Source organism: Canis lupus, chromosome 16 (genome assembly GCF_048164855.1).
Source record: "Canis lupus baileyi chromosome 16, mCanLup2.hap1, whole genome shotgun sequence".
NCBI classification, from domain to species: Eukaryota; Metazoa; Chordata; class Mammalia; order Carnivora; family Canidae; genus Canis; species Canis lupus.
Window position 1 is genome coordinate 15,005,527 of NC_132853.1, and position 26,363 is coordinate 15,031,889.

Below are 26,363 nucleotides of genomic sequence, written 5' to 3' on the forward strand. Positions count from 1 at the left end.
CCGGGGCGCTCTCTGCGCGCCCTCGCTTCTCAGGCGGGGCCAGGACGCGGGCACCTTCCCTGCAGTCCTGCCTTGGTCCTCAGGGACGGGCTCTGGGCACGCAGCAGCCCAGGGGAGGTGGCTAGCGCCTGATGTCCGGCTCTTCAAACTTTCCTTATGCCTGAAGCAGAGATGGGAAGGTGGGGGCCGTGCCGGCTGTGTGCCGGGCAGGTGCGCCAGGCTCAACTTGGAGAGAGCTGGCCCCGCGACAACCTAACCTCAACCCCCGCTCCCCGCCGCAGCCCGGCTCACTGAAGAGCGTTGCAAAGTTGGCGCGGGTGCTGGGGAAGTCCCGCCGCGCCCCCACGTGGCTGCCGCGCGGGGAGCTGTCCCCAGGGCCCAGGGAGGGCAGGTGACCACGCCGTGAGCCCGCAAGCCCGGTCTCCCGCTGCCCCGGCCTCTGCGTCTGCCTCCCGCCCCTCCCAGGTCTGGGCGAGCTGCGGCGCTCGTCGGGACCCTGTGGTCTCTGGGCCGGGCCGGGTGGACGGCGAGCCGCGGCGGCAGCGTCTGGCTGCCCGGGCCCTACGGGAGCTGGCAGAGGCGGGAGCTGGCAGAGGCGGGAGCTCAGGTAGTTGAGGGGCCTGATCCCTGCGCTCCGCGCTCCTGCCTTAATCCGCCCCTGTTTCCATGGCAACAGACCGAGGTGTCGTAAGCACAGGATTCTGACCTCACAGTAGGATGGGGAAGGAGAAAACGGGCAGGGGGAGATGGCGGAGGAATGGGAAGCGGAGTCCCTGTAGCCCCAAGATAGGCGGGGCGGAGCAGCTGTGGGGGTTGTGGAAGAGACCCCACAAGCAGGTGGGACGGGTGGGTGAAGAAACCACACCTTCACTGGACGCAGTAAGGGCTATGTGGTGGTCCTGGCATGCTCAGGCCTGCTACCGGGAAGCCTCGGTTGCCCCATCGTGTCAATAGTCACAAACTTGTGTGTGACTTGTGTCTTCCTCGTGGGTTGGGGCAGTGCGGGGGAAACGCTCACTGCCTCTTTCTGTGTGTGGGAAAAGTCTCTGCGGCCGGTCAGAGAAACCTCTTCACTGATACACTCGAGTTCCTTTTCCCTGCAGAAAGGGACTTTAAAGTCGTTTCAGCAGCTAGCGGTGCTGGTCAGTTTCTGCACACAGAGGGTGAATTTTTACAGAACCGAGTAGAGGTCCAGGCCTGAGAAGTTTGGACCTGGAGTGTGTACACTTGCCCTGGTGAGTAAGGTTTCCTAGGCAGTTTTAAGAGACCACCATGTTGGGGTTACTGGGTCTGTGGTGGAGATAATAGAGGGGAACTGACATCTCATTTTCTTTTTGGTCTTTTTGGGCAGTTTATAGTTAAAAATGAACCACAACGCAGCCCGTGTACTTTATTTACTTGGCTTAGGTACCCAGGGTGGCTTGAGCAGCCTCCAGGAGCCTTTCTCCCCCATCCTTGCTACCAGAGACCCAACCCAGGATGAGCCCAGTGCATTCTGGGGGCCTCTCCAGGTGGAGAAGGCTCAGTTGCTCTGTTTCAGAGGTGGTCACTGGACGCTTGGCAGTCATGTATTCACCACTTAGGCTATTTTTCCCTTCCTGCATGGCTTGGTTGGTGAGACCAGTTCTACCATCAAAGAGGTTTCCACCTGGATGGCTTGAGGAAAACAGAGCAAAAAAGCCCATTTGCTGGGCGAGGCTCAGCTCCAGTGGCCCTGCAGCCTGATGCTGGTACATTGTGTGGGCAAAGGACTATTATTTTGGTCTTTTGCTGGGCAGTCTTCTCTCTCAGCCCCTGGTCCTGATCCCTAGGACTTGTTTCTTTGATACACATATACAGGACACTGGGATTCTCTGTGTGGATGGATTCTAGGTGTGTGCTCAAAGCCAAAGGTATGCCTGAGGCTAATGCCAAGGGAGGTGGCCATTGAAGTTTCTGTTGCTTGAATTATTCCCCAAAGCTCCAAGCAAAAATGTGATAGGGTAAGTTCAGACAGTTGTTGCAGTTTCCCTGCCTATCAGCTGCAGAGCCCTGCATAGGGTCCTGGACCTGAGGGAGTTTCATAATCTCTGTTTGGAAAGGGATTTAAAAAAGCAAAGAGCGGGCAGCCCCCATGGTGCAGCGGTTTGGCGCCGCCTACAGCCTGGGGTGTGATCCTGGAGACCCAGGATGGAGTCCCACGACGGGCTCCCTGCATGGGGCCTGCTTCTCCCTCTGCCTCTCCCTGCCCCCACCCCCCACCGTGTGTCTCTATGAATAAATAAATAAAATCTTTAAAAAAAATAATAAAAAAGCAAAGAGCAACCATCCCTAGATTCTGAGGGTAGGATGGAAGAGAAAAACCCTCTTACTTTTCTGTAAAAGGGTTAGGCTCATGGTCTTGATGATGGAGTAGTACTTTGCAGAGTTAGGAGGCTCAGTAGTCTGAAGCCCCAGAGGAAGAAGGCGGGTATAGGCATTGGATCATAAGGGTCATTGCTCTGATTTCTGGTTGTCTTATTATAGCAAGCTGGGTGCTTTCTCCTGGCAGGACATTTTAGGAATTGAGGGTGCTACCTTGTTTCTCTTAGTGAAAGGATTCTAGTGGCCACAGCCACACCTCTGTGAACCAGAACAGCCTGAGTTGTCAGTGGATCCTGCTGCTGCCAGTGCTGGTAGTTGAAGGCTTCAGCAGCTGTCTGCCCTCTTTTCTATCTCCTGGCCTACCCTGGCAGAACCAGGGATATAAAAAGCAAGCCTCTGGTCAGAAATGAGAGGCAGACAGGGCAAGCCAGGCCCAGAGCCACCTAGCACCATCCAGGAAGAAAGGACAGCTTGTTGGGGGTTTTGCATTGCCAGAAGTGGCCTGCTTAAGGTCAGGATCTATGGTTTTCATTTTTAGAGCTATAAAAACAGAATGCAAATCAACAGCCTCTGGGCTAATACAGAACCTATCCTTAAAGTTTTTGTCTTGTTAAGCAAGGAAATAGAGTGCCAAATAGGCTTTGTTAAGTGGCAGTCTAATTAATAATTTAAAATCTTGTAGCTGTCTTTCATTAGAATTTATCTGTATATCAACCACAAAATCAGTCAAACACACTCATTTATAAGTTAATGCCATCTTTGAATAATTCAGCAAGAGCTAGATTAAGGCCTGCAATCCAGTAAGAATCATTTTGTTCTTTTGGTTTCCATAGGCAGATGGGCTGGCCTGGTGGCTGGATTGGTTCTCCTTTGTGTGAAGAAGGGGAGGCAGAGGGAGGAAGGGACCGTGGGGTTGTCAGTGCTTGGTTGATTTGAATTCAGAGGTTCCCTAGGTGACCTGAGAGTATCCAGGTGGCCCGGTGTCAGTAGGCTCCCTTTCTTGGAGGTACGTGCCTCATGGTCCTCTTTAGCTCTAGCAAGAGAAGAGAAGGGAGGAGTATTCCATGGATAGCCAAGACACTCTTCTTTCTGCTGCAGAGGAGGTGTGTAAAGGGGAAATCTAAGAGCCTTGCTCGGAAGGGTTGAGTTGTGAGGCTTTTTTATCCCAAATCCTGGTGCAGAAACGAAATGAGTCTTCCTAGCCTCACTGTATCCCACCCAGGGAATGCAGCCTAGCCTGTTGGAACCAGTGTCACTGAAATGGTTTCTTTCATTGGGAGCCTCTGGGATGCTTCTTTCCTCAAAGCTCCTGGTCCTTATGCCAGAAAAGAGAAGCCAAAAGGAGAAATTTTAGGGGAAGCCCAAGACATACGAATAGAAGAAGAGAGGCAAAGTGAGTGGCTAAATAAAGCTCGTGCCTGCATTTTCTCACCAGTAGCCAGAAGAAAAGCAAGGAGAGCTGTGCACCGTTTCCCTCGTGAACTCAGATCACATAGCAAATGTGTTTTGGTTCAATTCCTGTCATGCAAATGCACGACCAAGTCCTCGCTGCACCACCTAGGCCCATTTTCTACAGAGAAACTGTTCAGGATGCAAACTCCCAGCATGGGCACACTGGCTCCTGCACCTCAGGAAGGTATCCTGGAGTTTCTAATCTCTGTCTCAGGCCACTGATCCTGAGCCCTCTGGAGGGTTCAAGGGCACTATTTGTGAACACCAAGTAGATAGCTAGAGCAGACAGTGGACTTGATGCCAGGAGAGGTTCTTGGCCAAGTTTGAATAGGGGAAGTCTCATTAGGAAGAGGAAAAGACAGGGGAAAGGGGGGTGTCTGTCCTCTGACCTGTGTGGCAGAGTTGACAGCAAATGAAACTGAGGACTGAGGTTTGTGGGGTGAATCCAGCTCCAAACTTTGGAATCACAGCCTGAAAAAGGACAGAGAAGTTCACTTGCTGGAGATGAGAAGGAGGGGGCAGGCATCGTGAAGGATGTCAAGAACAGATCTGTTTGGTACCATCTGCAGCAAAGTAGTGGTTAAGGTTAAAGCAGAGAGGAGATGACAGGGAGGGAACAGATGGCCAAGGAAGCAAAATAGCTGGCGAAACGGGAACAGAGCCTCCAGGGACAGCAGAAGGCAGGACCTCCGCGCAGAATGCCGGAAGCAGCCCTTTCTCGGGGTGCGCTGGCCAGGCCACCCTGAGTAGAAGTGAGTCAGAAAGAGGAGTGGGGTAGAGACTTTGGGGTGAGAGCTTCCTCAAGGCCTGGGACAAAACCTAGGGAGACATGAGCTCCTAGATGAGGGGGCCCAGAGCAGGGACCTCCTTGGATGCCTTTGAACTGGGGAGAGGAAGCACAATGACTTGGTGTCCATCACTAGGGCAAAGCTGAACCATCTTGGGTCTCAGAGCATGCCTGGTTGGCCCCTCCAGGAGGAGGTATACATGCTAGCTGGAGACAGGGGTAGCAAGGATCCACTTGTGCCAGTCCCTGTCCATGCACTGGCAGTAACTGCTTATAATTAATTACTGATGGGCCAAGCTAAGTGTACTCCATGCTTTATGCCATGTAATCTCCACAATCACCCTCTGAGGTCAGTCTGTACTGGTCCCTGCTCTACAGATATGGAAACTGAGGCACAGACAAATGAAGTGCCTTGCCCTGGGTCACTCAGCTGGCACATTGTTGAGTCACAATGCAATACCAGATCCATTTGCCACCATGCTCTTTCCCTTGATCTCTTAACCCCTAAGCTCCATTATCTCACATGCCCATCTGCCTTGAATTTACATGACATTTGTTTTGCAGGGTGCTGGGCACTGATGAATCATTTGTGTATCTTGTTACAGAACTCCCTGGTAGTTCCCATGTGCTCCCCTTCTGGTGTACCTCCAGGAGTGTCTCTGGCTGGGATCTGGGGCCCCAGGACTGAGCCAGGGTCTCACCTGTCCTCTTTTTCCCTACCCTTCTTTGTGTCTGGGCAGTCACACCCTCACCCACTCCCTGCCGCTTCCTGCTGCAGTGTCTTCATTATAGAGATGGCATAGTGGGCCAGTACCGTCCTGCCTGCTTTCATGCCCTTGAGAAAGGCTGGAACACCATTTATTTGGGAGCTGGGCCTTCCCCATGTGTTGCTCTTCCTGGCTAACCTGGTGGACTTGTTAACACAGCCACACTCAGACTGGCTGGTGCTTGTATGGGAAGCAACAGCCCCAGGATATGGCCCATGGGGATGGTAGCTGACAGGCTGCCCCCCCCACTTCTGGAGTTCTCCTTCACTCCTGGGATGGTGTTCCTAGGGCCCGGCCCTAGTCTGTTAGCTGGAATGTAACTGCAGAGCTCAGAACTGTCCAGAGCGGACTTCTCCTTGCCCCTTTTCCAGCCATGGTTGAATTCCAGAGGCCAGTTTCCCCTGTGGTTTGGAAAAGAAAGATGATGAGTTGAGGCAGAGAATCTTGGTGCATGCACCCAACCCACGGGTCCTGGAGCCCGCGTGGGCACCTCTAGCACGGCATTGGTGCCATCATTGGGCTGACGAGCTAGTCCGTGGAGGGCCTCCAGGAGTGAGCTGGCCAGGGCTCTGCACCACATGGCGGGAACTGAGCTTGGGGAGATGGCGTGTGGCTCCCCAGTGGGGTGGGGCACACTGTATGTCTTCTCGGGGACAGGCCACAGCAGACCCTGGAGATGGGCCTCTTGGCAGCTTCCTGGGCTGATACCAGAGGGCCATGGCAGTGTAGTCAGGGTGGGTGTACAAGAAATTGCGCCGAAGTCTTCCCAAGTCAGGAGGAAAGCTGGGCTCCCAACTCTCAGCCCACTGAGGTGGTGTGAGGGTTGGTTTCTGCCTCTAAAATTGCCCAAGCAGAGTTTGCCATCTCTCTCTGGGCATCTGTGCCAACCCATAGTGAAGGGGGCCTTTACATATGGTTATATAGAGAGATTCATGAGGCCCTAGGGGGAAAATTGGCATTTTTCTTACAATGATTTATTTATAGGGAAATTGGATGATGGGGATATGGAGGCTAAGGTGCCTCCATTAGTGAGAAGCACACAAGGCAGAAAGCCTTGTTCTGTATTTGACATTTAGTGGGGCGACTCCTACCAGGGAGCTGCTTTTTCTTTTAGAAGATTTTGCCTTTCATGTTCTATTCATGGGCTTGCCTGAGCGGGCAGGGAGAAGGAAGGAGCGTGCCGAGCAGTGGGCCAGCCGGCCTAGGGGGCAGTAGGGCCCTCCAGGTCACTCCATGGCCAGTGCTGGGCAGCCCGGGCAGGCCCTACGTGGGGGAAGGCGGCGCTGTTCTGCACTGCGGGCCACCTCCTTGGCATGAGCTGCCTGCAGCACACCCTTTTGTGTTTACTCTCCTGTCTGTCTCTGTTTTCACTGGCCACCAGGCTCTGCCTCTAACCGTGGCTCTGTGTGACCCTGGCTCTGGCTTGGCCATGGTTTTTTCTTCCTAGGGGCCATGGGGTTGCAGAAAAAATACCAAAGTTGGAGTCCCAGGCCTGTGTTAGGTTCCATCCCTGTGGCTGACTCTGGGGTATGTTCCCTCCTCCTCTCCAGACCTCAGTTTCTCCATCGGTAATATGACTAGGTTGATGGCTTTTGAAATGTTTTTCAGAAATAGAACAGGTTTTTTTCAAATAATACCCACTGTCAGAGCCCAGAATATAAAAAAGATAGCGTCAGTGGCCCTGGTCAGAGCGGAGGAGAGGGGCCTCTAACCCTGACCTCACTGACACCCTGACAGCCCCTCCAATGTAGAGACTGAGGAGTCTCCCACAGCTCCTTTTGGACCCCTTGTGACCACCTAGCTCTCTGAGGGGAGCTGTCTACACTTGGCATCTCCTAGCCCTCACCTCCCACCTCACTTCTCAACCCAGACTTCAGGCTGTGTCCTCTGTCACTCGACTGTCACCGCTCAGGCTTGACACTGACCCTACCACCCGTCTTCCTCATCTGACCTTCTGGTGGCATTTGACTGTTGGCCGTAGTTTCCCCTTGGCTTCCCTGATGGCAGCTCCCCTGGTCTTTCTCCTAATTTGCTTGCCCACAGAGCAGGCTGCTCCATCGCAGCCTTCTTTGCCAGCTCCAGCACTTCTTGCCATCCTCAAACATGGCACCTCCGCAGGCATCGCCCTGGGTGCTGCTGTCTCACCCTTTGCTCACCTCTGGGGAGGGGTCTGAAACTCCTTCCCCATTTCCCCCCATCATGATGTCTGGTACCATCAACCTCCCAGGCCCCCTCTCCTCAAGAACTGTATCCATCATGAACCCTCTCACCCCACCCCTCCCCGTTATTCCATCTCAGAGTGCCGCCCTTTCCCCTCCCTGCCTCCACCCTAGCCCGACTGCCTTCTCCCTGACCTTATGGGCAGCAACCTGCCACCGCTATTGCCTTCACTCAATCCAGGTTTTGCTCTGTGGCTATATTCTACAATGCCACCTGCTCTCATCCCTTCCCCTGCTTAAAACACCTGTGGAGATTTCTTTTTCTTCAAGGGGTGGTCCCGACTTCCCAGCTGGATGTCCCATAATATCCTGTGGCTTCCCGGTCTGTATTCAGCCTATGTTATTGCAATTACTTTTATATCCTCTACCCTCCACACTGGAAGGTAGGTTCCAGGAGGAGACTGGTTACTGTCTGCCCCCTATCCCTCCAGATCTGCTCTCTGTCCCAGGAGGTTGGCCTGTCCAACATCAAGAATGAGCTCCCCCACCCTCTTGCTTCCAGTGGGGCTAAACCAATGGTGAATTGCCATGAGTTCTCCTGCCCCTCCATCATCCTCCAAAGATTTTCTCAGAAGTGCAGCCTGAAATAAGGATTCAAGCGTATATTTGGGAGGCATCCTAGAAAATGCCAGTAGGTGAGTCGGGAAGTGAGACAGAGAAGGAAAGAAGCCAATAAGGGGCCCGTGGTTGAGCAAATGAACACTGTGGGCAACAGAACTTAATCCCCCCTAGGGAACTTGGGGGTACAGTTTAGGACATGCACCTCTAAGTTATCTCCCTGAAGGGAGGGAGCAGGGGTATTTATACACAGCTCCTATCCATCATTGGCTGAGTGTTGTTCCTGGTGTAGGGATTAATTCCCCCCCCTCCCACTTTTGGCCTGCTCTGTGGGTGAGCAAAGCCAGCTCCACTGCTAGAAAAAGCCCTCAGGCAAAGAAATGCAGGTTCTGCCAGTTGGAAGTCAGGCTGGTGTGTGCTAAAATGGTGAAAGCAAGGGATAGGCAGGCCTCCACAGCATCTGCTACACATTTCCTGCCAGTGGAGGAGCTCCAGGTTCAAAAGAGCTCCCTCCCCTCATCCTGAGGGTGGGGTGGAGGTGGGGGCCAATGACAGGATCTCTTCCGGTTTCCCTGCCCAGATTCTCTGAGTACTATGTACTCATCAAATTAACTACCAGGGGACACCTGGGTGGCTCAGTGGTTGAGCGTCTGACTTTGGCTCAGCGCATGATCCCAGATTCCAGGATCGAGTCCCATATCAGGCTCTCTGCGGGGAGCCTGCTTCTCCCTCTGCCTGTATCTCTGTCTCTCTGTGTCTCTCATGAATAAATAAATTAATCTTTAAACAACAACAACAACAACAACAACAAATTAACTACCAGGACCCAATCAAAAAAGCATCCTGCACAAAATAAGATATAGCACGTAGTGACATTGGGTAGTGTTGAATCAATAATGTCATGTCTTTATGAATTAATTAGAAATGCTGACTCAATGATCATACACAATCACAATCACTAGTTTTGGAACCCAAAAAACGTAGTACCAAAACCTCATTTTTTTTTAAAAAAAATTTTTTTTTTTTTTTTTAAGATTTATTTATTTATGATAGACATAGAGAAAGAGAGAGAGGCAGAGACATAGGCAGAGGGAGAAGCAGGCTCCATGCACCGGGAGCCCGACGTGGGATTCGATCCCGGGTCTCCAGGATCGCGCCCTGGGCCAAAGGCAGGCGCTAAACCGCTGCGCCACCCAGGGATCCCTTTAAATAGTTCTGTGGGGCGCCTGTGTGGCTGTTGGTTGAGTGTCTGACTCTTGGTTTCTACTCAGGTCATGATTTCAGGGTCATGAGATGGAGCCTATGTCAGACTCCATTCTCAGGACGGAGTCTGCTTAGGATTCTCTCCCTCTGCCCCTCCCCCACCATTTTCTTTAATTGAATTGTTTTGCATAAGAAAAATCAAACCATGATAGCTTAGGGCTTTAAAAAAAAGGAAAGAAAGAAGAAGAAAAGAACAGAGGCTAAGTAAAGTACAAAGAGATCTCTTGTAGCTGTTGAGCTGCTTCTACTTGGGAAGAGCTCTGCAGGCCCTGGGAACAAGTGCAAAGGCCCTGAGGCAGCAGCCTTTGGCAGGAGCATTCTCAATACACTACCTGGCTGCCTCTGGGGCTGGGGCTTTAGTACTAGGAACCAAGAGAACATACATTTTTTTTTTCCGAGTCTTACAGCTTTCCCATGCAGTGCTTCATTAAAGGCAGAAAAGGCCAGTCTTTTTTTTTTTTTTTTTAAAGATTCAATTTATTTATTCATGAGAGACACAGAGAGAGGCAAAGACACAGGCAGAGGGAGAAGCAGGCTTCCCATGGGGAACCTGATGTGGTACCCCATCCCAGGACTCCAGGCGGGATCACACCCTGAACAAAGGCAGATGCTCAACCGCTGAGCCACACAGATATTCCAGAAAAGTCCGGTCTTATTGGCCCAAGTTACAGATGAGGACACTGAGGTTCAGAGAGGCTACGTGGCTCATCCAGGGCCAAGGGCTGCTGCTGCCTCACCGTAACCCAGCTCTGTACCTCTGTGGACCCAGGAAGCCAGGAGGCACAGAAAGACGGGCCAGCTGGACCACAGAGGATGTCTAGCAGGACGAGAGCTGTGTTGGGCAAAGAAATAGCACTCTTACTCTGAAAAGTTTAAGGTGTCCTTGGCAGATTTTTATGGGACAAACTTTGCACTATTGATTATGTGGCAAATGAAAACCTCTTGTGGGCACTCTGGGCTTCAGAGATCTGAAATGTTTGCCTGAGACTGGCCTGAACATGAGGAGATCAGCCAAGCTCAAGTGGTCCTGGGGTGAGGAGACTATCTGTTTTGTCTTCTCTCCAGTCCATGAAAATGACTTGTTACTTCAAACTGCTTCCTTTCCTTTCAGGGAGGGTAGGTGGGCTCCTGGGTTGTTGCCCAGGCCCCAAGCCTGCAGTTGAAACAGAATCTCTGAGCAGAGGGAGAGAGGCCAGAGTAGTTCACAGGACCACACTTAGGAGAACTCACCAGCCAAGGGGGACATTGTGCCTCCAAACTGTGGGAGGGCAGTTGGCCCTGGGGCTCCCTGGAGGTAGGTGTGGCTCTCATCTTCCTGTTATTGGCCGGCCACTCCTTGTGAGCTGCTATTTCTGCCCTCAATGGACAAATCTGATTGCAGGGATTCTGGGTAGCTCCTTGGAAATGGGGGATTATTGAGAGATGAGTGACTGGGCCTCCAGAAGCCTTCCAGGAAAGGGAGCAGCTCTAGGAAGTAGCCATGTTTCTGTGGCACCTCTCCTTCCACCCGACCCAGCGGCCCCTGCTTCTGCCCCACTGTTCATGACTTGTCACCTTGTACCACTATGGTCACTCGGAGCTGCTTGCTCTTCAAGGTGGCTTTTCACCTCCTCCACTGCTAATTGCCTTACATTCTTTGTATCCCAGCCTTATTTTCCAGAAGGAAGACCTCAGGCGAGCCAGCCATGTTTTTCTATGTTGTAGATCACAGCCACCTATGAATTGTCTATCCATAGATGAGCTGGCTGCCTTTTATTCTGTCAGCCAAGAGGAGGATGGGAGGTGTCTCTCCATTTGACAAACATTTAACAACTATCGAGTGCCTGCCTACTGCTGGCGTGGCACTAAGGATGAAGCAATGAATAAAAACCAAGTCCCCTGTTCTTATGGAGCTGGCATTCTAGTGGGGGGAAATAGACCATGAACAATTAACTGGATTCTGTCGGGTAGGGATAGGTGCTTAAAGGAAAAGCCTGTTAGAGGGTTAATTAAGGAACAGAGGGTGACTAGAGAGGTGTTATTTTAGAAAGATTGGGAAGGCTTTCTGTTAAGGTGACATTTGAACAGAGGCCTAGGTAAAGGGAAAGAGGGCTCTCTGCAGCTATCTGACCTGCTTTTGCTTGGGAAGAGCTCTCCAGGCAGAGGGAATAACAAGTGCAAATGCCCTGAGGTGGTAGTGTTCTTGATACAATACCTGGCTGCCTCTGGGGCTATAGACAGGGCTGGCATTCTGAGGTCTAGCCCATGAAGTAGTGTCAGGTTCCTTTGGAGAGAGGACTAGAACTTGGTGTCAGTCCCAAGTTCATCAGCCACTTGACTAGGGGGAGGAGCCAAAGTACAAACCAAAGCAACAGTATGGCAGGAGGAGGAGTGGTAGGTCTAGGGATCCCCTTTCCCATTAAAGTCAGATACTTCTGACTCAGCTGTTAACATGGCCCAGACTGAAAACAAGGTCACAGATCAGTTCCCATAAGCCCTTCCCTTTTACCCTGAGCATGAAACACAGAACTTAGTTCTGTCTTTTTCATTTATACATCAGCCTTTTCTCCCCAGTTAGGCCATCATCTCTGACCAGGCTTGAGCCCCTGTGCTCCCTTGTAGTTGTTTCCTAAATAATCAAACTCTCACTCTGGACCAGGCACTGTGGGGAGTGAGTGGTAGGCTGAGGATCCATCCCCATCCCGGAAATTTACCATTTGATGAAAGAAGCCACACACCAGGAGAAGTGAAGTCTAGGGTAGGGTGATTTTCGGGTAAGGTGTTTTCGGGCCTATGGCGCAGGTGGCAGGAGGGGAGGTCCCTGCTCAAAGGCATTGTGGGTGGAGGAGGGCCTGGTAGGGACAGGCAGAGTGGAAAGGTTGGAGAGCAAGCTGATGACTGTATACAGGCCATGTTGGCTGTTCCTGGCCTGGGGCAGTGTATCAGTAGAGCAGATTGAGGGGAGCCCAATTGCTTCAGAGCCCTAAGTTCCCAGGAGGAGGAGGGTTGGTTTACTCATCAGACACTGAGTAAAATTTTTGAACTTCCCTAGTAATGCATACACATGACAGAAAACATTGGATTGGCCAGAAGAAGAAAATCACAATAATCCTACAACCCAAAGAGTGAAGTGTGGGAAAGCTAATCCCACACTTGGGATTGGTGCATTTGGGGTATCCTGTGTGCTTTCCTGTGTTCATAAAAATGTACCCTGTCTTGTTGAATCTATAGTATACTATAGTATATCTCAAACACTAGGTTAAGTAATTTCTAGGTGGATAATTTTTTTTTAAGTTTTATTTAATCTCTACACCCAACATGGAGCTCAAACTCACAAACCCAAGATCAAGAATCGCAGCCAGGTGCCCCTCTAAGTTGGTAATTCTAAACCTATAGAAATGGCTACAATGGCTACAAAATGTTCCATCCAATGACTACCTGTCCTTTCAGATTGTGCACAGAGGCTCTTCCCAGATTTTTGCTGTTAGAGGTGTTAGCTAACACCTGTGCCACACACCCATTTGCTGTGTGGGCTTCTGAGTAGGAGAAGGAAAAAAGTGTGAGATGTCAAGGTCTACACAGGGAGCCAGGTGTGTGGAGGCCATCATGGTATGTCAGTGACACCCCTTAGGTGGGCGGGCTTGATACTACCCAGTAGCAGCCAGCTAGACCTGATGATTCTGGTGATTTGGAGAGGAGGCAGGTCCGTGTTTACGTGTGCACACATGCGAGTGTATGCGTGCATTGGGGCCGTGAGTGTGGCCTAGGTCTCCAGTGAAGCAGGCTGTGGGTGAACCAAAAGGAAAGATATACAGAGGCGTTATAATCCCTTGGGGTGAGGGTGGCACCCAAAACTCCTGAGGATGGAATATGAGGAAGAGCATACCCCTTGCGTCTGGTTTGGACCAGGGGATTTGTGTGATTTTGACAGTTTTGTAGGCTTTTTATATTTGGTGCTAGAGGGGACCTTATAGCTCAGCTGAGAAAACCGAAGTGCAGAGAACTGCTGTGGCTTGCCCAACATCACACAGCATTAGGAGTAATGTGTGCTCTAGATTGCCCCAGGCATGCTGCATTGCTGGCAGGTAGCATTGGTAACATGCCCCTATTTGTCCAGGACCCCATCCCAGACTTTTCCTGTACCTCTAACGCAGCGGGGCACACAGTGCTGGTGGCTATCCTTGCTAAGTGGAGGCTGGTAAGGAGAGATCATTCCAGGGGTCAGTGGACAAGCCCTCCAGGTGGGTAGCTTAAGCACACAGGATCTGGCCAGACCCAGGTTCAAGTCCGGGGAATGATCTGATTTCTCTGAACTTAAGTTTTTCTATTTGTAAAATGAGGCCATTGATAAGAATACCTGACTTGTATGGTCGTCAAGATTAAACAAGACGATCCTGATAAAATTCTTGGTGCTTGACTGCAACAGGAACTCTGCCAATGCTGCCCTCAATGTTAGCAGTAATAGCGAGAACTTTCTATGTCATCCTTCCTGCAGGCCAAGCCTGACTACCCTGAGAAGTTTTGCCTCTTTGTGACCAGGGCTGAGTCTGAGTGGTCAGGTCGACATGGGTCACTTTGGGCAGAGGGGGCCACCCCATCTGGAGAAGACTGATTCTGTCCTGAACTCCCTGCTCCCTCTGCCCCAGGTCAGGGAGAAGTCCCCTAAGGCGAAGCTGGGGAACAATGGAAAGCATTCCCAAGTGGTTTTCATTGGCTTAGAAAGAGGAGATGAGGGATCCCTGGGTGGCGCAGCGGTTTGGCGCCTGCCTTTGTCCCAGGGCGCGATCCTGGAGACCCGGGATCGAATCCCACATCGGGCTCCCGGTGCATGGAGCCTGCTTCTCCCTCTGCCTATGTCTCTGTCTCTCTCTCTCTCTCTCTCTGTGACTATCATAAATAAAATAAAATAAATTAAAAAAAAAAAAAAAAAAAGAAAGAGGAGATGAGGTTGGGGGCTACCCCAGAAATCCAGTCCATCACCCAGCAACCCATCACCTAGGCCCTGACCTCTACTCAGCTTACCTCTGCCTTCTCTTCAAAACAAGGTCTCCTCAGTCAGAAAGGAAAGCCCAACCCCAGCCCAGAGCCTTGGTCTCTTGACCTGTGAAATAGTCACTGCTTTTTGCCTGGTTCCTCTCCAACTTATTTCTGGTTTTCTCAGGTTTTCCCTCTGTATCTGCAGCAGGTGAGAGCAAGGGCTGTGGAACAGGATAGGCGGGAACCAGGGACCTGCTCTGCCACTTTCCAGCTGCCTGACCTTGAGCAAGTGCCTTTAATTCTCTGGGCCTCAGTTTCATCGTCTGAACTATGGGGCTAATGCCACCTGCCTCTTGGGGTTCTGAGAATTCTTTTTTTTTTAAAGGGGTTCTGAGAATTGTTGACAACATGGATATGTAGTACCTTCCTGGCATGGAGCAAGGCCTCAGTGAGCCACTGCCACTGCCCTGTCTTCATCACGCATGCCCATTACTCAACAACTGTGTGCCAAGGGGACTTTGAGAACCAAAATGAGCGCCATAGTCCTCTCCTCAGTGGCTTTGCCTCCTCTGCCTTTTTTCTACATTGTAGACCCCCCTCTCCTTTGTTCTAGGCCCTACCTTGCCCTCTTGTAGGGGAGGCTGGGGGTGTATCAGGCCGCAGGGGGTCTTGGGACTGTGGGATGCCTCAGTGTCTTTGCACTAGGCTGACATCCTACCCTCTTTTCAACAGGCTAACAGTCTTGGGAGGAGAAGGGTGTATCTGGGGAGCCGGCCCTGGGTGGAGCCCTCAGAAGCTTCAGGGCAAGCTATGTCACCTTCCCTAGGGAGGAATCCAGAAAGGATTTCTCTCTCTGGCCACTTCCTTGAAAAGAGCAGGATCCTTGAGAGAGCCATGGAGGGAGAGAAAGATCTGAGGATCCCTGCTGGCCAGGGCCCCACACCCCTGCCACCCACCCCCTGCCCTTCTCAGAGATAAGGTGTGGGCCCTTCCCTGTACCTTCAATAGGAGGTCCTGCTCACCTGTCCAGTACCCCAGCCTTCCTCCACCTGCTGGAAACTGGCCAGGGTAGTTTTCCTAAGGGCTAGCCACATTACAATCTCAACAGAATTAACAAAAAAAAAAGAGAGAGAGAGAGAGAGAAAGAGAGAGAGACACTGCGCAAAGGCCGCCGCAGTGTCTGCCAGGACCTAAAATCTGGTACTATCTATTTTTTAATAATTGAGGGTAATAAATATGTATTTCTTTCTCCTCACCACCCCCCATCCTCTGCAGCTTGTCAGCTCCCTGCGTCTCTCCTCTGATCAGACCAAGTCTTCCCCAAGCAAAAAAAAAATCTTTAAGCAAAAAGGATTAAAGCCTTGAAAGTAGGTCTGCCTGAGCTCTCCCCTACCCCCTCCCTTACCCTTCCCTGGGGTTGGCGGAGTCAGGCCCCTCTAGGGAGCTAGGGAGGGGGGAGCAGAGTGGTGGGTGGTGGAGCATGGGGGGGCCCTCCCGAAGCGAGGACCACACCATCCTCCCTCTCCACAGCCTATCCAGTTCCAGTCCCAAGCTAGCCTGGGGGAAGCAGCCCAGTCCAGCCGTCCTCTGGCTCCTGAGGACTGAGGCCCCCAGAGTACAAGGACAGAGGAAAGAGGGTTTTGGTCTCAGACAGCCCCAGCTGAGCTTTGCAACCTGGCTTTGCCCTTCAGCAGCCTGTATGACCTTGGAACAGGCCACTGAACCTCAGTTTCTCAACCTATACAATGGAAATATAAACTAGCTATCTAACAGAGGATCAAGTAAGCCAGCCCAGTGCCTAGCACGTGGTAAATACAGAATAAACTAAAATTATTAGTGTTATCTTGATCCAGCTCTTCTCAATCACAGAGAGCAGTCTGTAATCTCCCCCATCCCATGGTACTCCACAGTTCCCAAGGGCCTGCCAGGCATACCTGTTTTCATGCAGTGTTGGCAACACCATGTGAAGAGGGAGTTGAACCCAAGGCTGGGTGGTGTGGTTAGGAGCCTTGCTCAAGGATGCTGGACTAGGAGGGGACAGAACTGGGACTTAAAGTGGACTTGTATCCCCTCCTCCACTTCCTGCCCCAATATGCTCTCCTCTACCCTCTGGGGCTTCCTATCTGGCACCCAGTGTCCCCAACTCTAGGCCCATGAATGAAAGCAGGAACTAGCCCTGGGGAGGCCAGTGCCCAGGCAGGTGTGGCTGATGCTTGGCAGACCTGCCTTCCTTTCCCTGAAGCTATCAGCCTTTCGGTTCTGCTGAGGCAGCAGCCCTGGCCCAAGTGGGCCTCCCTCCCTCTGAGCTGGGCACCTGCACACAGGGCTGGCTGCAGATGGGGGCCCTGCTATCCCTGCACCCACCCAGGCCCAGAGCTGCTAGCCTGCTTTCGGGGTCAGTGCTTGGCCACTTGGCCTCTAGGGTCCCACTGCCATTCCAGGGGGACAGCTCTGCCTTGGCTGCTGTGGTCCAGAGCTGGGAGAGGAGAGGCAAGGCCCTGAGGCCGGAGGGCAGGAAAAGCTGGGAGGGAGGTGGCTATTTATAGCCGGCTTTGCTTTTGTTCCTTTCCAGCAATGCTTCTCTTTAAATAGGAGCAGGGCTGAAGGCTGCAGCTCTTCCCCAGCGCCTGTAGTCAGCGGCGCATGCATGTGTTCTTGTGTGTGTGTGTGTGTATGTGTGTGTGTGTGTGTGTAGGGGGTTATCACACATGTATAGAGATGGAGTGGGGTGGACACCTTGGTGCATTTGTATGTGTGTGCAGGGATGGGATGAGGGCATGGTTCGCTCTGTGTGTATCTGTATATGCAAATACATACAAAGGTAGAGATGGGTGTTCTTTGTGTGTAAATGTGTGTGTGCCAGCTTATACATGTGCATGTATGGATGTATGGGGATGGGACAGTCCTTTGTATATGTATGTATGTACATTAGTGGGCACACACGTGATGGTGGGTGGTCACTCCTTACTGATGTGTGCATGTATGTGGGCATATGTACACATATCTATGTATAGATGGAGCGGTGTGGACAGGCGCGCGAATCTCCCTGCAGATGTAGAGTGTGATGTAAGCAGCTCTTTAGGGTGCGTGTACATAGGTGTAATAGGATTGTTGGAGGACGGTCATGCCTTTGTGTGTGCATGTGAGCATGTGTCACCTTGTCACCTTGTACATCTGAGTGGAGGGGCTGGAAGGGCATGGCCGCTCTGGTGGGGCGAAGGCTGCACTTCACCCCCAGTGGGGCCTGTTCCGTGTGTGGAATAGTAAGTGGGTGACAGGAGGTGTGCGTGTATCCGTGTAAAGAGACTTGGGGTCCTATTTGGCTACCCCCGGCAGGCAGTTTCAGAGCCCTCCCAGAGCCCCTCGCTTCGGTGCCCTCTGCTCCCAGGGCCGCCAGCCGCCGGCGGAGCGCGGGCGACCCGCGGAGGTCCACCCCCTCCAGGCTCTGGGGTGGACCGGTCTGGCCCCGCATCCAGCCTTCGCGGCCTCCACTTCCCATCCGTCAAATGGGAGAGCGGAGCGCGCTGGGGGCTGCGAGGGGCTGGAAGCCACGGCCCTGGTGGCGCGGCCTAGCGGGACCCGGGCGCTGGCCACGGCGTTGGGCCGGGGTGGGTCGCGGGGGCCGCGGGCACCACCGTCGGGCGCAGCGAGCGCGGGGCGTCTTCGCCGCCCCCGTCGGGTCTCGGCGCCGGAAAGGTAGGAACGGTTCCCAGGGCGGGCGGCGGCTCCCGGGGCCGTAGCCCGGATGCGTCAGCGCGGCCGGGGGGAGCTCCGCGGGGAGACCCTCGGGGAGGGGAGGGGTCGCGGGTACCAGGGGGCGCTCAGGGGGCCCGGGCCCGGGGCGCCGCCCTCGCCCTCCGCCGGCCCCGGCCTCGCCCGCAGCTCGGGATCGATGCGACCGCCCTCCCCGCCCCTCCCCCAAAGGCCAAACAAAACATAGTAAATATTTAATCCGGGCCGGGCAGCCAGGGAGGCCTCCCCGCCCCCTGCGCAGCCGTCTGGCTCCTCCGCGAGCCCGGGCAGCTGCTCTCAGTGATGAGGCGGGAGTGGCAGGGATCGATCGCGTCCTGGGCGGGTGGGGGTGGGGGGCCACCGTCCTCCCTGGGCCCCAGACCCAAGCAGACCAGTGCCCTCCTAAGAAGGCCTTGGGAGGGCATCGGATCCAGCTCCCCCACCGCCCCGCCCCTGCCCACCCAGAACCGAGGGTACTTGTTTGCGCTTGTTGTGCGGTGGAGGTTGGGGGGAGAGGCAACCCCAGGGAAGGGAGCAGTGAAAGTGGGGGGCGTCCCAGTTCCTAGGCCAGACCTGGCCTCCAAAGCCTGGAGGCCCCAAAGCCTGCAGGGGCCTTGGGTATGGTCACAGTGGGGCAGCCTCAAATAGAGAAACTGGCAAAATACTTCGGTGGCGTGTGCTGCAGGCCTCCAGCGCTGCATTGCCCTGGAGGATACCTAGAGAGGTCACCACGTCTTTGCTGTTCATTCGTGCAACAGATGATTATTGAGCACCTACTACGTGCCAGTCATAAGCTGCACCCAAGGAGATGTACAAGGCTGGGTCTGCAGAGAGATTACATTCTGAAGGAGGAAACAGTAAATAAGTAAACACATAAGGTAGTTTCAGATAGTGGCTGAACTTAGTGTAGAGAGTAAACTATAATGTGAAAATGCGTTTGGCCAGGGAGAGGAACTACACTAACTCTGGTGGTTAGGGAGGGGAACCATGACAATACGCTGAGGCAGAAGCATCCCTGGCCGTTTTTATGGGGTGTGCAAAGGCCCAGAGGCAGAAAAGAGACTGGTGTTCCAGGTTAGGGCTGGAGGCTGGAGAGGCTGGAGTGTCGTGAGTGGGGAAGTAGCCAGTGGTATATCCCGAAGGGTTTTGTAGGCTATGGGAGGAGTTGGGACTGTATTCTAAGCACAGTGCGCAAAGGCATTACAGGTTTTAAGCAAAGGAATGGCATGATTTGATTTACATTTTTAAAAGCTTCCGCTGGCTGCAGTATGGAGAATAGAAGCTAAGGAATTAAGGGTAGAGGCAGACTGGCCAGGTTTGGGATGGGAGGGAGCCGTGTTGTATGAGAAGAGAGAGTGGTGCCCTGCACAGCTTGGGCAGTGACAATTAAGTGGCCATGTAGGCCTCTACAGATGAGAGGGGCCCCCAGTAGCCGGCTCCTAAGCTCCTGCCTTGGAAAGTCCCATGGGACCGAACAGAGGCCCAGACCAGGGGTTGCCCCTATCCTATCTCCCCAACTCAGACTCCACAGTGGGCAACCCTGGAAGTTTTTTAAGGAGCATTAGAAAATGTTGACATGTTTTTTGAAACAATTTCAGATCTGATATCTCCGCCAGATTGAGTTTGTAGCCAGCTTTATTGTTTAAGCCTGCTGGGATTTCATCAAAGGCGGCTGCTGTTTACCCAGAACCATTTCATTGGAGAAAACAGCAAACAGACTTGCATTTCTATCTGATTTCACTTTTTCCCTTTTCTCATGAATTTAAGTGCTTGTGAAAAGCAAGGCTGATAAGGCAAAGCTGTGAGGATCAAACCCCAAGGAGGGGGAGCTCAGAAGGATCTCAGCTGAGGTCTATTAGTAGAGCAGAAAGTTAGGGGTGGCTGGCTGCCCCTTGGGGGCTGAGAGGCACTCCTGGCCAGCAGCTGGCCCTCCATAGGGTGGCACTGGGGAGTGAGGGCAGGTGGGAGGGCTACCATGCACCCCCACCCTGGCCAAGGCTTCTAGGCCATCTCCTGGTCTTTTGTCTTTACCAGTTTCCAGACCGTTCCACACACTGGCAACACAAAAAGCTGAACATCAGCTCCCACCTGGGAAGCAGCGATGACCCAGCCTTATAGATGGGTTCAAATGAGACAGTTGAGCTTGCCTAGGAAAAGGCTGAGTGAGGAAACAGATCAAAAGGCAATGTAAGCCAGATCATGAGCATGCCAGGAAAGTTGCCTTCCTGCAGCTCCTGTGCCAGCACTTGGGACCCAGTCCCTTTTCCTGCCAAATGGCCTGAACCAGGGCAGGGCAGGGCCTAGGGACTCTTGTCACAGGCTGGGTGCTCCCTCTATCTCCTCAAGGAATCTACACTAGTATTATCACCATCCGACTAATAGGATCCGATGCCTTTAAGCAGGCCTGTTGACCCAGCAAATGATTTAGCCCAATGGGGGAAACGCTGTTTCTGCAGCCTATCAGGAGAAGGTGTTCTAAGAAATTTGGGTTAATGTGCCTTGTTCAGTTGCTTGAGCGACAGCTAGTTAAGTGCACGGGTTGCTTGGCATACAGGCCATCTTTTACCAGTTGTACATTAGACACACTTATAAGGTCAATCGATTTGAACCAATTAGCAAGAGGATAAGGACTTGTTTATCTTTAACTGACTGTAGATCTTGCAGCAATGCATCTAATAGGGATGATACAGATACAGGGTGTTTTCTCAGTGCTGAGAACTGGGCATAACCAGGGTGCTCTACTTGCTTTATGGCAGACGTCCTTCCATCCATAGCCAGAGTCAAGCCCCTCATCTCTGGGATGAGCCACTAGGACGTGAGCTAGGGAAGGGCAAAGGTCTTGTCCTCACTCAGCCAGTTCTGCTTGTTGAGGCTTCCCTCCCCTGCCTCCTTTCACAGAGCTCAGTGGGCCTCAGTGGCTTGTTTTGTCCCTGTCTGCTTAGGGATGGTCCCAGGCTTCCTGTGAGAGCAGAGGAGCCACACATTTCAGGCATGGGGCTGTGCCCAAGGGCCTTGCCAGTGTTTGCTGCCATTTATGGAAGGCCTTCATAGTCTCATGTAATCTTTACAAGCCCCCTTCCTGACTACCACCTGCCCCCCACCCAACCCAAGTATGTATTATTCCTATTCTTAGACAAGAAAACTGAGTCCTGGAGGTGGGAGGCCGCAGAGTCTACTTGTGCGATCCGAGCGATTTGCACATGGAGCTGGCTGCTCTGGAGTCTAGTGTCTTTTCACCTGACTGGACTGCCTGCCGCCTTCTTTAGGTTAGCTAGGAGTGGGGGATTTTTCCAAATTGTGGGTTTGGGAGGAGCAGGTCCACAATGAGAGGATGCAGTGGGTTCTTTGGCATTTTCTGGCCTGAGACTCTCTGGGGACGAGGGTAAGGAAATTCAGAACATGGGCAGTTTGCCCTGCTTTTGCCCCAGGAAGGGTCAAGCAGGTCTCTGGCTGGGAGAGTTGTGGGTCTGTCCTAACAAAGTGGGTGTGGGCACAAGGGAGCTTCTGTTCTCTGTTCCCTGAAGCACCCCATCTCCAGCCCAGAATCCCTGGCTCCTTCGTCAGTACCCCTTAAAGATCAAGGGGAGGCCACTTCATCCCCTCAGACTCCTGCCACACTTCCCTCTCAGTGCCTTATTCTCACACCCAGTGTCTCTGACTGCACCCCAGCACACACTCCTCAGAGGCAGCAACATCTGCTTTTACCCCAGAGACAGGGACATGTGAGTCACAGAGTGGGACCAGGGAGCAGGAGCTGGATTTTCCTGCAAAGAAGTTTTGGGTTTTTTTTTTTTTTTTTAAGATTTTATTTATTTATTCATAAAGACACAGCTAGAGAGAGAGAGGCAGAGACACAGGCAGAGGGAGAAGCAGGCACCATGCAGGGAGCCTGACTGGGACTCGATCCCGGGTCTCCAGGATCACACCCTGGGCTGCAGGCGGCGCTAAACCGCTGCGCCAGGGGCTGCCCTGCAAAGAAGTTTTGACTGCAAGTGTCCCAAGGTAGCCAGGGAGCTGGAGGTGGGGGGTGGGGGTGGGGGGAGGTGAGGATGGCTTTGCTCTTATTCCAGTTCTTTTTTAAAAAATATTTATTTATTCATGAGAGACACACAGAGAAAGAAGCAGAGACAGAGGCAGAAGGAGAAAGCAGGCTCCTCGCAGGGTGCCTGACCAGGACTCCATCCCGGACTCTGGGATCATGTCCTGAGCCAAAGGCAGATGCTCAACTGCTGAGCCACCCAGGCGTCCTGCTCTTATTCCAGTTCTGCTGCACTAGCTCAAAACAGTGGACGAGCCTTCTTGGAAAATTGCTTCAGATCTCACAGCATTTTCCTCTTAATAGCCTCGGTGGTGGTCAATCCTTGACCTTTGAGGGTCAGTTTGATTTTTTGGAAAAGGCCAAAAGTAATTTGAAGCTGTGTGTTGTGAATAAAGGGAATGAGCAATTTGCGGAATGGGGTTTGTTTTGTTGTTGGGATTTTTTTTTTTTTTTTTTTTTTTTTTTAGGTTAAAACCAAGATGGGACTCAAGAATTTGGCCAGTTTTCTCACAAGGAAGTTCTGGAAGTGTTTCTTTCACATGATGGCATTACCCTGAAATGGGGGCCTGGATCCAAAGGTGACCACTTTGCTGGAAGCTCAGGGGAAGGGAACTGATGCCTTATTGAGCTGCTGCTATGTGCCAGACACTTTACATACATTATCTCAACTGCTTGAAATCATCTTTGGAATAAGGCCAGTCTATAAAAAAAAATTTCATAAATAATCCATTATCTTGCTTATTCTTCGGAGCAATCCTATTAGAATAAGCACTGGGCCCATTTCACAGGCAGGGAAATTAAGGCTCGAGGAAGTTAAACAACTTCCCAAGGCCACGGAGCTTGTAAGTGTCAGAGCTGTGGTTTGGAACCCAGATTTCATTGTCCCCGAACTCAAGGCCAGTTCTTTTTTGGGTGTGTAAATTCTGTTGTACTGACTCCACTCCTGCTTGCCCTCAGTAACACACACTTGGTTTCGTTATGTCACAGTGGCATCATTCGGGCTGCAGCCACCACTTAAAAAAGAAAGCAAGTCATAAAGGAGCCACGTGCCAAGGCGAAATGCTGACTGTGTGCGGTGGCAGACGTCAGCAGGCATCAGGGGATGCGTGGGTGACAATGGCAAGGCATGAAGTATGGTGTTTATTAGGTACTGGCAAAGGACCGAGAGTTCTAGATGCCAAGCAGTGATGAGTGGGAACGGCCTGTCTCAGCTATCACCCAGCCCCAAATCCTGAGCAGGTCTCAGTTTGGGCCTGTTGAATCCACTAGACTATTGAAAAGACTGTCCCTGGGAGCTCTCCTGGCCACTGACCAGACAGGGATTTCTCTGGACAATACTAATACTAATACTAATACTAATACTAATACTAATACTAATACCAATTAGAGCTCATGCTGATGGAGCATTGTGTTAAAAACCTTAGCATTAAGCTTTGATCCATTTACATACTCTTAGCCCCTGACTGGAGGTATCTGTTCTCTCTTAGCTTCCACGAGGTCCCCAGCTATACAGGTTGGTTCTCTCTGAACCCACAGACGGGCTCGTTCCCTGCATGCACTGGCCACATGTCAGTAAGGGAACTGGGGGCTTGTGTGGGCTAGAAGGATGGTGGTTTGAGACTATACACCATCTCCTCTGCTGGAGACACAGCTCCAACAGGACTTCTCAGCCACAATCCCAGTAACAGCTGTCTACGTTTAGCAATTCCACTTCCAGGAATTTATTTTACTGCTTCCCTTGCACCTGCAGGCAGAACTGTATATACAGGAGCACGCTTGTTATCATTGCTTGTAATAGCAGAAACTGGAAACAACCTAAATGTCCATCAGTGGGGGAGTGATTGAGTAGATTACAACACCCCCATACAATGGGATTCTGTGCTCCAAGGAATGGATGCCTTGTATGCACTGATATGGGATGGATGCCAACTTGTATTGCTAAGTGAAAAAGCAGTGGTAATATGCTGCGCTACCATTTGGTTTTAAAAAGAAAGATACACTCGTACGTGATAGAAATTTTCTGGAGAGATACAAAAGAAACTGTTAACAGTGGGATGCCTCTGAAGAAAGATACCAGGGACTGGAGGTCTGGGAGAGCAAAGGAGACTTATTTTTCATTGTATACCTTTTTGTGTTCTTTTAAAAAATTTTTTACTATGTGCATGCATTATCTTTTTGATTAAACAGGAAGTGGGGGGCGGTTTAGAAAAAACAAATCTGGCTTTATCTGGCTTCTCAGTCTACTCACCTCCCCTGTCTCTAGCCAGGTCTTGCCACCCTGACTTACTAGCCATTTCTCAGCTCCTTTTCCACTGGCCCCAGCCCATGCCCACCTCTCCCCAAGGCATCCATTACCACCTCTTACAGGTACTTAAAACCTACCCTTTTGCCTTGAAATACAAATAACTAATCCAGAGAGAAGGCTGAGCTTCATTGCACTTATAGAACAGACAGGAATCAGCTGGCGCTGAGATGCTCAATAAATGTTTGCTGAGTTGAATTGAATCTGTGACTCGGTCGGTTACACTGAGCAAGGTACTAATTGGCTCAAGTCAGATCTCCAAATCCCACTTAGTTTGGCTCTTTTTGAACCCAAACCCTTGCTCCCATGGGCACAGTCATAGGGAAGCAGGAGCCCACACATGCAAGGAAAGTGAGTGCTGGATGAGGTGGGGATACCCTCTCATCTCCTGGAGGCACATCTCGGAGAGACTTTAGGAGGCAGGGATGGAACATGGTGTGATAGGAAGGCCCAGCTCTGGAAAGATTCTCACTCAAAAGAGTACCTGCAGAGGTACCTGGATGGCTCAGTGGTTGAACACCTGCCTTTGGCTCAGGTCATGATCCTGGGGTCCTAGGATCGAGTTCCACATCGGGCTCCCCATGGGGAGCGTGCTTCTCCCTCAGCCTATGTCTATGTTTCTCATAAATAAATAAATAAAATCTAAAAAAAAAAAAAAATCTGTAGTGGGACCAAAAGCTCCATGATGACTTTTTTTTTTTTTTTAATATTAGCTGGTTCAATGTTAGCCAGTTTATTCAAAGAACTTTTTTTTTTTTTTAATTTCCATTCATTTATTCATGAGAGACACAGAAAGTGGTAGAGACACAGGCAGAGGGAGAAGCAAGCTCCATGCAGGAAGCCCGAAGTGGGACTTGATCCCAGGACTCCGGGATCATGCCCTGAACCGAAGGCAGATGCCCAACTGCTGAGCCACCCAGGCATCCCTATTCGAAGAACTTTCTTTCTTTCTTTCTTTTTTAAAAAGATTTTATTTATTTATTCATGAGAGACCCACACACACATAGAGAGAGAGGCAGAGACACAGGCAGAGGGAGAAGCAGGTTCCGTGCAGGGATGAAAGTCCCTGAGCATGGCAGTGAATTGTCTGTCGTCGTGTATGTACAGCCATAGGCTGGAAGACAACCAGCTAACAGGCATTTTGTAGAAATTAAAGTATGAGGTTTTTGGTTATTTCAGTGGATGATAAGGTTTATTTTTTATTATTTACTCTGTAATACATAACACAAAACTTACTATTGAAGCCATTTTTAAGTGTTCAGTTCTGTGGCATTAAGTACAGTCACATTGGTATGCGATCTGTGTTAATGATTTATAATGGTACCACTAGCACGGCTGTTAAAAGGGGCGGGAGGAGGGGAGGTCTGAGAAACGCCTCTCAGTGGCCTTTGATTTCTGCCTAAGGAAGGTACCCTTGCTCAGATGTAGCCTGACTTCCACTTACATCTTCCATACCCTAGCTTCTGGAGCCTCCACCTCAATGGATACCTTCTCTGGTCTCTGAAATCATGCCCAGCATTGGCAGTCTAGTAGAACATGGGTAGTGGTCATGGAAGCCTCTAGAAGCAGAGATTTAGGTAATATAGTGTGGTGACATTTCTCCTCCTATTTCTTTTTTTCTTGTCTCAAAAATTCACTGCCTGGGAGGAAGGAGAGAGTATATCTCTTGCCCAAGACTACTTTTCATTCTCAAAATGAAATTCCCCCAGCAGTTTCTGGCCTCAGCCAGTGTGTGATGCCCTGGCACCTTTCTCAAGGCTGTGATCCAGCAGCATGCCTTGGGCCCCGGCCCCCATCCAGCTCGCTCACAGTAGAGGCTTCTTGTCCCCTTAAGGGTTATGATGATGAGATAATGTTTGCCCGCAGGCACAGTGAGTCAGAAAGTTTGATGTGCCTTCCAAAAACATCAACAACAAAAAACCCCAAAAAAAGCACCTATAATCTT

The 26,363-nt window shown here is 51.4% G+C and overlaps 1 protein-coding gene and 1 long non-coding RNA gene across 2 annotated transcripts in view; both read left to right on the forward strand.

Annotated features, from left to right (window-relative positions):
- The window catches only part of RTN4RL1 (reticulon 4 receptor like 1), a 72,353-nt gene that overhangs the window by 910 nt on the left and 45,080 nt on the right, over positions 1-26,363 (forward strand). The gene's annotated exons all lie outside the window — the stretch shown is intronic.
- Positions 521-24,968, forward strand: LOC140606124 (uncharacterized). The gene is made up of 3 exons (XR_012008536.1): positions 521-837; positions 1,104-1,235; positions 22,584-24,968. It is a non-coding gene; the product is annotated as an uncharacterized lncRNA (long non-coding RNA).